Source organism: Elephantulus edwardii, unplaced genomic scaffold (assembly GCF_000299155.1).
Source record: "Elephantulus edwardii isolate Elephantulus edwardi_28Jun2011 unplaced genomic scaffold, EleEdw1.0 scaffold00062, whole genome shotgun sequence".
Classification (NCBI taxonomy): domain Eukaryota; kingdom Metazoa; phylum Chordata; class Mammalia; order Macroscelidea; family Macroscelididae; genus Elephantulus; species Elephantulus edwardii.
Window position 1 is genome coordinate 16,676,292 of NW_006399812.1, and position 10,317 is coordinate 16,686,608.

At 40.8% G+C, this 10,317-nt stretch overlaps 1 pseudogene; it reads left to right on the plus strand.

Annotated features, from left to right (window-relative positions):
• Positions 1–3,246: 3,246 nt before the first annotated feature.
• LOC102850575 overlaps positions 3,247–10,317 on the plus strand; it is a 27,796-nt pseudogene continuing 20,725 nt past the window's right edge.

The window sequence follows — 10,317 nt, forward strand, 5'->3', positions numbered from 1 at the left end:
GTGGTTAAATCAGTTCAATGTGTGAATGCTGTGGTTAAAGCAGTTCAACAAATGAATGGATAGAGAAATTGGTATAGGCACACAATGTGCAGCACTAAAGAACAACAAAGTATTCATAAAACACAGCACAAGAGAAAGTCTAGAGAGCTGAGTTAAGTAACTCAGTCACAAAAGGACAAATACTGCATAAGATCACTATCATGAAAATAGGAGGGTAACTGACCAAGATATGTATGAATGTTCAAAGGGGAAGGGGAGAAGGGAACAGAAAAAGGAGGGAGGGGAATCAATAGTGCAGCAGGTAACCACTGGGCAGATAGGGGAGTAAAGGAATCAGAAAGATGCAGTAGGCACTTGAAGAGAAGGAGTGGTAACAGGCATAGATCAATAGTAATTACATAAAACACAATGTAGATGAATGTATAAAACACAATGCACATGAATTAAACACAATGCATATGAATGTCTGTAGCAAACTAATAAAAAAATGCTTTTCTTTAATAAAAAAATTTTAAGTCCAAAGATTCAGATTCGCCAGATACTTCAAATGAGAAAGCTTGACAGTGTGAGTCTGTAAAGATTCACAACTTCAAAAGCCAGCTGGGGCAACTCCACTTCAGGACTACTAAGTATCAGAATCAACTCATTGGTAATAGATATGCATTTGATTTTTTGGTGGTTAACTTGTGTGTGTAAATGACCTCTGGTGAGTATCACATTAGCTGCCAAAAAAAGATGTGGGGGGCGTGGGGGGGTTCCTTTCCATAACTGTACCCGCTTTCTTGTTAAGTTGAGAACTTCCAGAATAATGCTGAAAAACAGTGGGCATAATAATAACACCAGCTGATAGGGCAAGAGAGTGAAATGGGCAAAGAGAGGAGAGGAATGCCTTGGGATTCACACCTTACTTTTTTTCTTTTCATTTTTGAAATAATTTCAAACTTACAAAAAAAGTTGCAAAAATAGTTTAAAGAACTTCAGTAACTCCTTCACAGAGATTCACCAAATGTTACATTTTCTTTATCAGTTTATCTGTCTTCTTCTCTATACATGTATAATTAGGTGGCAGAAATCTTAAACAAAAAAATTACCCTGAAATCATCTTAAAACCGATCAGCAGTTTAGCTTAACTGTTGTTGTTGTTGTGTGCCATCAAGTCACCTGCAACTCATAGTAACCCTATGTACATTGGTTCTGAACCCTGCCCTATCCTGAGCCAATCTCATTGTCTCCAACAAACTTAATCTAATTTCTCCAGTCACTGAGTCAATCCATCTCATCCTGGGTCTTCCTCTCATTCTAAGAATGATGTCCTTCTCCAAGGACTGGTCCCTCATTGTGCTCTCTCTCTCTCTTTTTTTTTTATGTTTTTTTATGTTCTTTTAAGAACCAAGTTTTAGATCAATTTGACAAAAGTAGTTCGAAAGATAAAACAGAAACATTAGAGAGCAGTGACTTTATGTTACATGGGAGTAACAACTCAGAAAAAAAAATGAGAATGACTCTCCAACTCAAATGTAATCAATGTCTCAAATGGCGCATGGCATGGAAACGGGGATCTGTGTGTGTTTTCCTAGCGTATGTTGTAACCAACAGCAAAAAAATAAATTATAGCTATTGTTGTTTGGTTGTGTTTTAGTTGGGTTGATGATGGTGATGATGATGATCTTTTCATTGTTCTTCTCAGTCCAGAGAAGACAATACATTTTTCCTTGGAATCCCTTTTCAAGATATTCCAAAAACATGTCTTCCTCTGATAAGATTTTCCTGCCCTGCATGTCAATTACTTTTTGCTTCATCTTCTCCTGGTTTTGTGACTGATTTGATATTGTCTGCTATTTCCACAACATTGTGTTGGTGTTGTCATCACATTATTTGTTCTGATATATCTGATTAAGATGAGTGTTTTATCGCTTGCTGGCTTGGGAATTATTTATGTATCACCTCCCATTGTCTGCAGGATGTGATGAAGGATGGTGGTGTATGCGGGCAGTTCTCTGTCCGCTGCTTGTGTAGAGCAGTTGAAGGTAGGCTAGATTGGTGCTAATTGTTGTCCTCAGTCAAATGGAGCAGGAGATGGCCTTTAGTCTTGCTCAGTGGGTGAAGCTGTAGGACATGTATAGCTGGGTACTTTTTCTGGCTCTTGTCAGATGGGATACAGAAAAAGAGGAACAAAAAAACAAAAGTGAATTATCAGAAAACACACACATACACAAGAAAACCAAAATTGGAAGCAGCATGTAATATGCAATATGCATCCAATATGCAAGGTTGTCGTTGTGTACCTTAGAGTCAGAACCAACCCATAGTTCACGCACCAAGAAGGAGAGGATTGTCCACCCTTCTTCCCCAAAGCAGCTGGTGGCCTTGAACCACATCCCTTCAGGATTGCAGCCCAGCTTCTTGCCACTAGGCCACATGTGCTCCCTTAAATAAATAACTATAGTGCTCAGATCTTTTGTTCATAGGGTCGCTATGAGTCATCTACGACTCAACAGCACTTCATATATATATATATATATATATATATATATATATAGATATAAATAACACTAGAGAAGAAAACAGTAAAGCCAAACTGAGAGGGGTATAAAATGAAAGAGAATCTGAATAGAAAGGTAGGAATGGGACCGGAGAGAGAAGAAAACAGCAGCAAAAAAAGGAAGAAAGAGAGAGGAAAAGATCCACAAGCAAAAGGAAAGCAGAAGGTGGTGGGAGGGCAGGGAGGCAAGAACAGATAGAAAACAAGCAAAAGTCCAAGAAGCAATGAGAGAAGAAAAATGAGGGCCGTAGATAGGGTGGACTGCGCATCTGATTGGTGCTCTTGTCATTGCTGTGGCAGGTGCTGTGTCCATCAGTCCAGCAGAAGTTTGGAGCTGGAAGGATCAGTCAGGTCTGAGTTTCTGCTCCTCAGAAAGGTGGCTGAAGCCCCCACATGTGAGCCAGCCAGGGATATCACCTCTTCTGGCCTGTGTTGAGGGATGGGTTATCCAGCCTAGGACACAGTTACTGCTCAGGGATCATGTCTTTACTAGGTAAAGGGTGGATGCAGGCGAGTACCCAGGCAGAGATGACTCGCATAAAAAGATGGTTGTCACTGTTGACATGAAATGCTGAGGATGAGCCAGAAATCACACTGCTCCAAGTCTGGCTATGTTGTGTGTTGCACAAGGGTGACCAGGGAAAGCCAAGAACTCTAGTCAGAAGAGATGCCCCCGCTAATCCAGAGAATGGCTGCAGGTCGGCATGGCTCAGCCAGTTGGCTCCCAGAAGGACACTGTAAGCTGGAATGTGATTGCCAGTTACAATATAATGTGGACTTGGCCTCAGGTAGAACCAAGATGAGCAGGGGAATGCTGCCAGCCACCTGATGGACAGTGGTGAGGAAAAGTTAACTCCTTCAATCTTTAGGAGGATATGAGGAACGGAGAGTGATTGCACATTCTTTCCCATCATCAGCTAGCCACTGTTATGGATACTGACAGTTCTGGGTTTCCACACCCCAGTAGTGGAAGATCTGGTGGCCTAGTGGTAAAAAGTTATGCTGTAATCCCAAAGGCATATGGTTCAAATCCACTCTGTGGGAATTGTGTGCCACTGAATTGACTTCAACTCATAACAACCCTATATACAATAACTCTGAACCCTGCTCTGTCCTAGGCCAATCTCTGTATCCAACACACCTACCTCCAATACCCCAGTTACTGTGTCAGTCCATCTCATCCAGGCTCTTCCTCTCCTGCACTGTCTCTCTACCCTTCCAAATATAATGTCTTTCTCCAAGGACTGGTTCCTCCTGGCAACATGCCCAGAATATGTCAGAAAGAGCTTCAGAATCTTTGCCTCGAAGCAAAAGCTTGGTTTCAATCTCTCTACATGTTTGTTCTTTTGGCAGTCTATGGTATATTCAATACTCTTCTCCAGCATCACACTGAAAGGCCTAGATTCTTCTTCTGTCATCTTTAGTCATTGTCCAGCTCTTGGGAATAATTGCAAAGAACATGGCCTGAATCGGGCACATCTTCGTCTCCAGCACTCAGTTACTCTTCAGCACTCTGGAGAGGTCCCTGACAGTGTACTTTCAGAGAAAAAGAGGAAGACCTTTGATGAGACTGATGGATTGATTCAGTGACTGGGGTAATGGGCATAGGTGTGTCAGAGACAATAAGGTTTGCACAGAAGAGGAGGCCTCAGAGCTATTGTACATATAGGGTCGCTATGAGTTGCAAGAGACTCTAACAACAACCTAAACAACCAACTTTTGCAGTTGAAAATCAACTGAACATGCAACCAAGATTCCTTAATAATAATCGGTGAGTGAAATGCAAAAGTTGAAAAAAGTAAGAAGGATCAGTAGTTGAAAACTATGGACTTGGTGACAGAAATGAGGCTTGAGACTGATAAAATTTTGTATAATCAATGATTCTTCATTGCAAATATCTTTTTTAAAAAAACCAAAAACACAAAAAACAGCCACTATACATATGGACCTCGCCTGATGGACTACACAGAAATCAGATTGATTACATTTGTGGAAAGAATCCTTGGAAAAGCTCAATATCAGCTGTGAAAACTAAGCCAAGTGCTGATTGTGAAACAGACCTTCAATTACTCATGTGCAAATTCAAACTGAAGTTAAATAAAATTAAAATAAATCCACAAGAACTAAAATTTGATGTTGAGTATATCCCACCTGAATTTAAAAACCATCTCAGGAACAAGGTTGGGGCCTTGAACACCAATGAATGAAGACCAGATGAGCTGTGGGAGGATATCAAGAATATCATCCATGAAGACAGAAGAAGAAGACAAGGCCACAATGGATGTCAGAAGAGACTCTGAAAAAAAAAAAGAAGAGACTCTGAATATTGCACTAGAATACCAAGAAGCCAAAGTAAAGGGAAGAAATTAGAAAGTTAAGGAGCTGAAGATAAGATTTCAAAGGGCAGCTTGGGAAGAAAAAGCAAAATAGTGTAACAAAATGTACACGAAAAGCGGGAGTCAGAAAATCGAAAGGAAAGAACTTGCTCAGCATTTCTCAAGCTGAAGGAACAAATTCAAGCCTCAAGTTTCAATACATAAAGATGTTTTGGGCAGAATATTGAATGATCCAAGAAGCAGGTCAGGATAAAGACGCCGCAGGATAGGATGGGATTCAGATCTGCTGTCCGTAGGGTTGCTATGAGTCATACTCAACTTGATGGCACCTAACAACACTAACAATGATGGCTTAGTGGTAAGGAGTTGTGTTTCCAACCCAAAAGCACAACTGTTCAAATCCATCAACTGCCCTAAGGGAGAAAGGTGGACAATCTCTTCCATCTTTATTGCCTCTGACAACCCACTGCGGAGTCCACTTCAATGGTACGCAACAATAATACAGTTAGGAGAGAAAAAAAACTGTTTAACTACAGAACGAATTGTATTTTATTCAATTATTAGTAGTAGATGTTAGCTGACACACATACAGTCTTTTTTGAAATTCAAAAGGAACTGTTCTTTGTGATTTTAAAGACTTCAAACTTGTGCAAAGTCTTGCAAATGTTATTTTTTTATTATGGTCTGAAAGAAAATTTACAAAGCATTTGATTTTCCACTCAACCATTCACACGTTTTTGGGAGGTTGGAGTTTGTAGGGATGTTTTAGGGGGATACCATGAATACCATCCCCCACTACCATAAATTATACAGTTGAGTTTTCCTGCATTTGCGGAAGTCTCAGAGGGCAGTGCACCCTGAGTGCATTGTGTGGACCTCACCCTGGGAATATCACCTTCATGATCATGGTGTCTTCCCTGTCAGGTAAATATTTGTCAATTACTGGATTGTGTTGTGTATACCTAGCAGGTAGATTTGTGTTAACATGTAATATGCCTTATATCTAATAAGCCATTTTAGTCAGATTGCAGCCACATCTGAGCAAGCATAGTAATGCTGTGCTGATCATTGTTTTATGTGTAACTGACCAGAAAGCCACCTTTGTTCTGAGCACTATAAGAACATGTTGGGAAAGTTCCCGTGCCACTCACAGTAATGGCATTTGATAAGGCAAATGTCCTTCCAGTTGGTGTGGTGAGACTCTTTGGAGGCTCGCTTATATATGTGTTCCCATGGGGCTCGAGGCATGCCTCCTCCTTATAGGCTGTGTGGACCCAAACAAAACTGATGTTTAAAGCTCCTGCAAGGTTTCAACTCTGTTTATTTTCCAAGTGCCCACGGAACTTGACAGTCCAGCCTTGGCTGATTGCCTGGGACCTGGCATTTAACTAATCTGAGCAAGATACCTAACCTTGAACATAACAAATGGTGCTGTGATCAAAATTTGGAGTGATATTATTATTCATACACATTTTGTTTATAATATTAATTACTCAAGATGTAAGTAAACTCCCCCTACTTCCTACCTGTGGTTTGTTTCCCTTAATCGCTCAGTCCTACCCTTTCCTGCCTTTGGAGATTTATCCCTGGGAAAATGTAACCCTTTTGATCATACCTGGCTGATTTTTTCTGAATCCTTCCCTGGTGAGGTTGTTCATCTTATAGGCAAAAGAAACAAACAAACTAGCAAAATAATAGTAAAGAAAGCAGAACATGGAAAACCATGATTGGAAGACACCAAGAGATAAGACACTCAAGAATGTATATTGAAGATGCAAAGTAGAGGGCAGAGGTAACTGATAAGCCCCACCCCCCCTACCCACCCACCCACGGGGTGAGAAAACCAAGGTCTGGAATGCACCTGGAAGGAGAAAGGGCAGTAACCAAAGAGGGAGTGAACCAGCTCTCAGAACTGCAAATGGTTTGTGTGCCTTGTAATTGTCCAAGAGAGCTAAGAGGAGGAGTGATAATGAGCTGACTCTTTCACCTCACTATCTCCTGTTCTCACACAGCAGAGACATGGTGACCTGGCATGCACTCTCCTCCCCCCAAAATACAGAAGTTCTTCTCTAAGAACGTGAATGCCCCAAAGTTTCCAGTTTGTTATTTAGAGGTTCCCCAGTTAAATTTCAAAAGTGCTCTCCCATATGATGACCCTAAGTGAAGCTTTGTAATCAAAAAGAGCTGCTAAACAGATTATCTCAGTCTCATATGTGATCTGATAACCACTGGTCACCAAATTTTGATGAAAGCTTCCAACACAAAAGAATTAATTCTTAGATAAGCAAACAGGAAACATGGTCAGAAGGTAGAAGCCTGTACACTCATGTTTATTGCTGTATTATTCACAATAGCAAAGAGATGGAAGCAATCCAAGTGCCTATCAAAAAAAAGAATGGACAGGAAAACTGTTATATTCACACAATGGAATACTATGCAGCACTGAAAAACAAGGGACTTGTAAAACATCATACAACATACATGACCCTGGAGGACATAATGCTGAGTGAAATATCTCAGTCAAAAAAGGGCCACTAGTGTATAACACCACTGTTATAAAACAGCACCGACATGGGGGGTTAAGGGGAAACTAGGAAGAGGGAATAATGAAGAGGGAAATTTGAAGAGATCAAGGAAAGAACTGTTTAAAAGCAATATGATTAGGCATTATTTGTGTGACAACACTCCAGAATAAGAAAGAGGTGCTTTGCAAAGTGGACTGGGGAAGGGGGAGGGGAAAGGAAGGGAGGAAAATGTGCAACAATGAATGTTTGGGAGGGGGGTTTAAAATCAATAAACGTGAAAATGTTCTTTCATGATTTGTATTTTATTGGTTGTTTTAAGGGCCAGTACAGCAACAGATGCTGCGCTGGATATGCTCACCAAGTTGTGCCAAGAAATCTGGAGAACAACCACTTGGCCAACTGACAGGAAGAGATCTATATTTCTTCCCATCCCAAAGAAAGGTGACCCAACAGAGTGTGGAAACTATAGAACAATCTCATTGATTTCACATGAAAGCAAGAATCTACTGAAGATTATTCAAAAACGACTGGAACTGCACATCAGCAGAGAACTGCCAGAAGACCAGGCTGGCTTTAGAGGGGGTCGTGGTACTAGGGATATTGTAGCTGATGTTAGATGGATGTTAGCTGAAAGCAGGGAATACCAGAGGAATGTATATCTGTGTTTCATTGATTATGCAAAGGCATTTGACTGTGTAGATCATAATAAACTGTGGCTGACTCTGAGAAGAATGGGAATCCCAGAACACTTGATCGTTCTAATGTGAAACCTATACTTGGACCAGGAGGCAGTCGTCAGAACAGAGCAAGGAAACACTGCATGGTTCAAAATTGGGAAGGGTGTATGCCAGCGATGTGTCCTGTCTCCATACCTTTTAAACCTGTATGCAGAACAGATTATCCAGGAGGCTGGGCTCTATGAGGAAAAATGTGGGGTCAAGATTGGTGGAAGATCTATCAACAATCTGCGTTATGCAGATGACACAACCCTGCTTACTGAAACTGAGGAGGACCTGAAGCGTTTGCTGCAGAGGGTCAAGGACTGTAGCCTCCAATATGGATTGAGGCTCAATGTCAAGAACACAAAGATTCTCACCAATGGACCGACCAATTGGCAGCATCAGGATGGATGGTGAAGAGATTGAGATTGTACACAGCTTTAGTTTGCTTGGCTCCACAGTCAACACTCTTGGCACCAGCAGCCAGGAAATTAAAAGGCATATTGCCATGGGAAAGTTTGTTTTTTGGGGTTTTTTTTTAATTTTTATTTTATTATTTGTGTGTGTGTGTGTGTATGTGTACCATCAAATCAGATCTGACTGGTACAGGAGGAGATTGTCCCTCCTTTCTCGGCAGAGCATCTGGTGGATTCAAACTGTGTGCCTCTGGGATTGCAGGGCAGCTTCTTACCACTAGGCCACCAGAGCTCCCCCGTGGGAAAGTTTTTAGGGACCTCGCCAAAGTACTGAAGAGCAACGGTGTCTCTCTGGAGACTAAGGTGTGTCTGATACAGGCCATGGTCTTTGCTATCACTTGTTATGCACCAGAGAGTTGGACAATGACTAAGGAGGATAGAAGGAGAATTGATGCCTTTGAGCTGTGGTGCTGGAGAAGAGTATTGAGAGTACCATGGACTGCTAGGAAAACAAACAGATTGATCCTAAAAAGGGTTAAACCAGGTGGCTCCTTGGAGGCAAGGATTCTGAGGCTCCGTCTAACATACTTTGGACATGTTGTAAGGAGAGACCGGTCCTTGGAGAAGGACATCATGCTTGGGAGGGTGGAGGGACAGCGCAGGAGGGGAAGGCCCTCTATGAGGTGGATTGATTCAGTGACTGGGGTAATCAGGAAGGGAGCATCAGAGACAGTGCGATTGGCACAGGTCAGAGCAGAGTTTAGCGACTCAACAGCACATAACAATAACAACAACACAGATTTAATTAACAACCTGTACATAATTCTTAATCTAAAGAGCCATGTAGTTATAACTCTTTTCTAAATTCCAGCTTTAAATTTGGAGGAAAATTGTTATAAAGAATAAAATAAGTATCAATATGTTCAATTGTTGATAAATTGTCACATCAAGTTTCACTAATTCACAATTTACTATCACACACTACACATTCAATTTTTCAGCCATGCACAGCACATAACAAAGTTATTAGAAAATTGGACTACCAAGACCAAAGATATTACAGAATCCACACAGTTCTGACAGGGAGAAAGCCATCAGGAGGGAGTGGTTGTATTTAAGAAGAAATTTTACTGAACAACATTCTAATTCATGTATCTAAAGAACATGGAAAATAGACATAATTTAAAATGCTCAAGTCATAAATGCATGACTATGACTCCAAATTGTCATTAAGTATGCTCTGTATTATGGGACATAAAAACTGTCCCCTTTCCCTATGGAATGTTACACTGACATCGAAAGCCCCCCCACAATTTTAACATCCCACATTTTCTGGTTGTATCAAAAAATAAACAACCTGCTAATGATCTCACCTCTTTTAAAAAAGCATTTAAACATAAAAATGGAATGAAGTGAGATTTCCTCATTATTAAAAATGTTTCTAGAGCTACTAAAAATTTGCATTTACAAAACAGTTGATAAAAACATTCCTCTTGGGCGAGCTCTGGTGGCCTAGTGGCAAAGAAGGTGCACTGCAGTCCCGGAGGTGCACGGTTGAAATCCACCAGATGCTCTGCTAGAGAAGGAGGAACAATCTCCTCCTGTACCAGTCAGATTTGATTTGACGGTACATATACACACAAATTATGCTTTGGGAAGAATATTAAATGATCCAGGAAATATTAAAAGAAGATGGAAGGAATATACTGAGTCATTATATAGAAAGGAATTGGCAGATACAGAGGAATTTAAAGAAATAACATATGAGCAAGAGCCTAT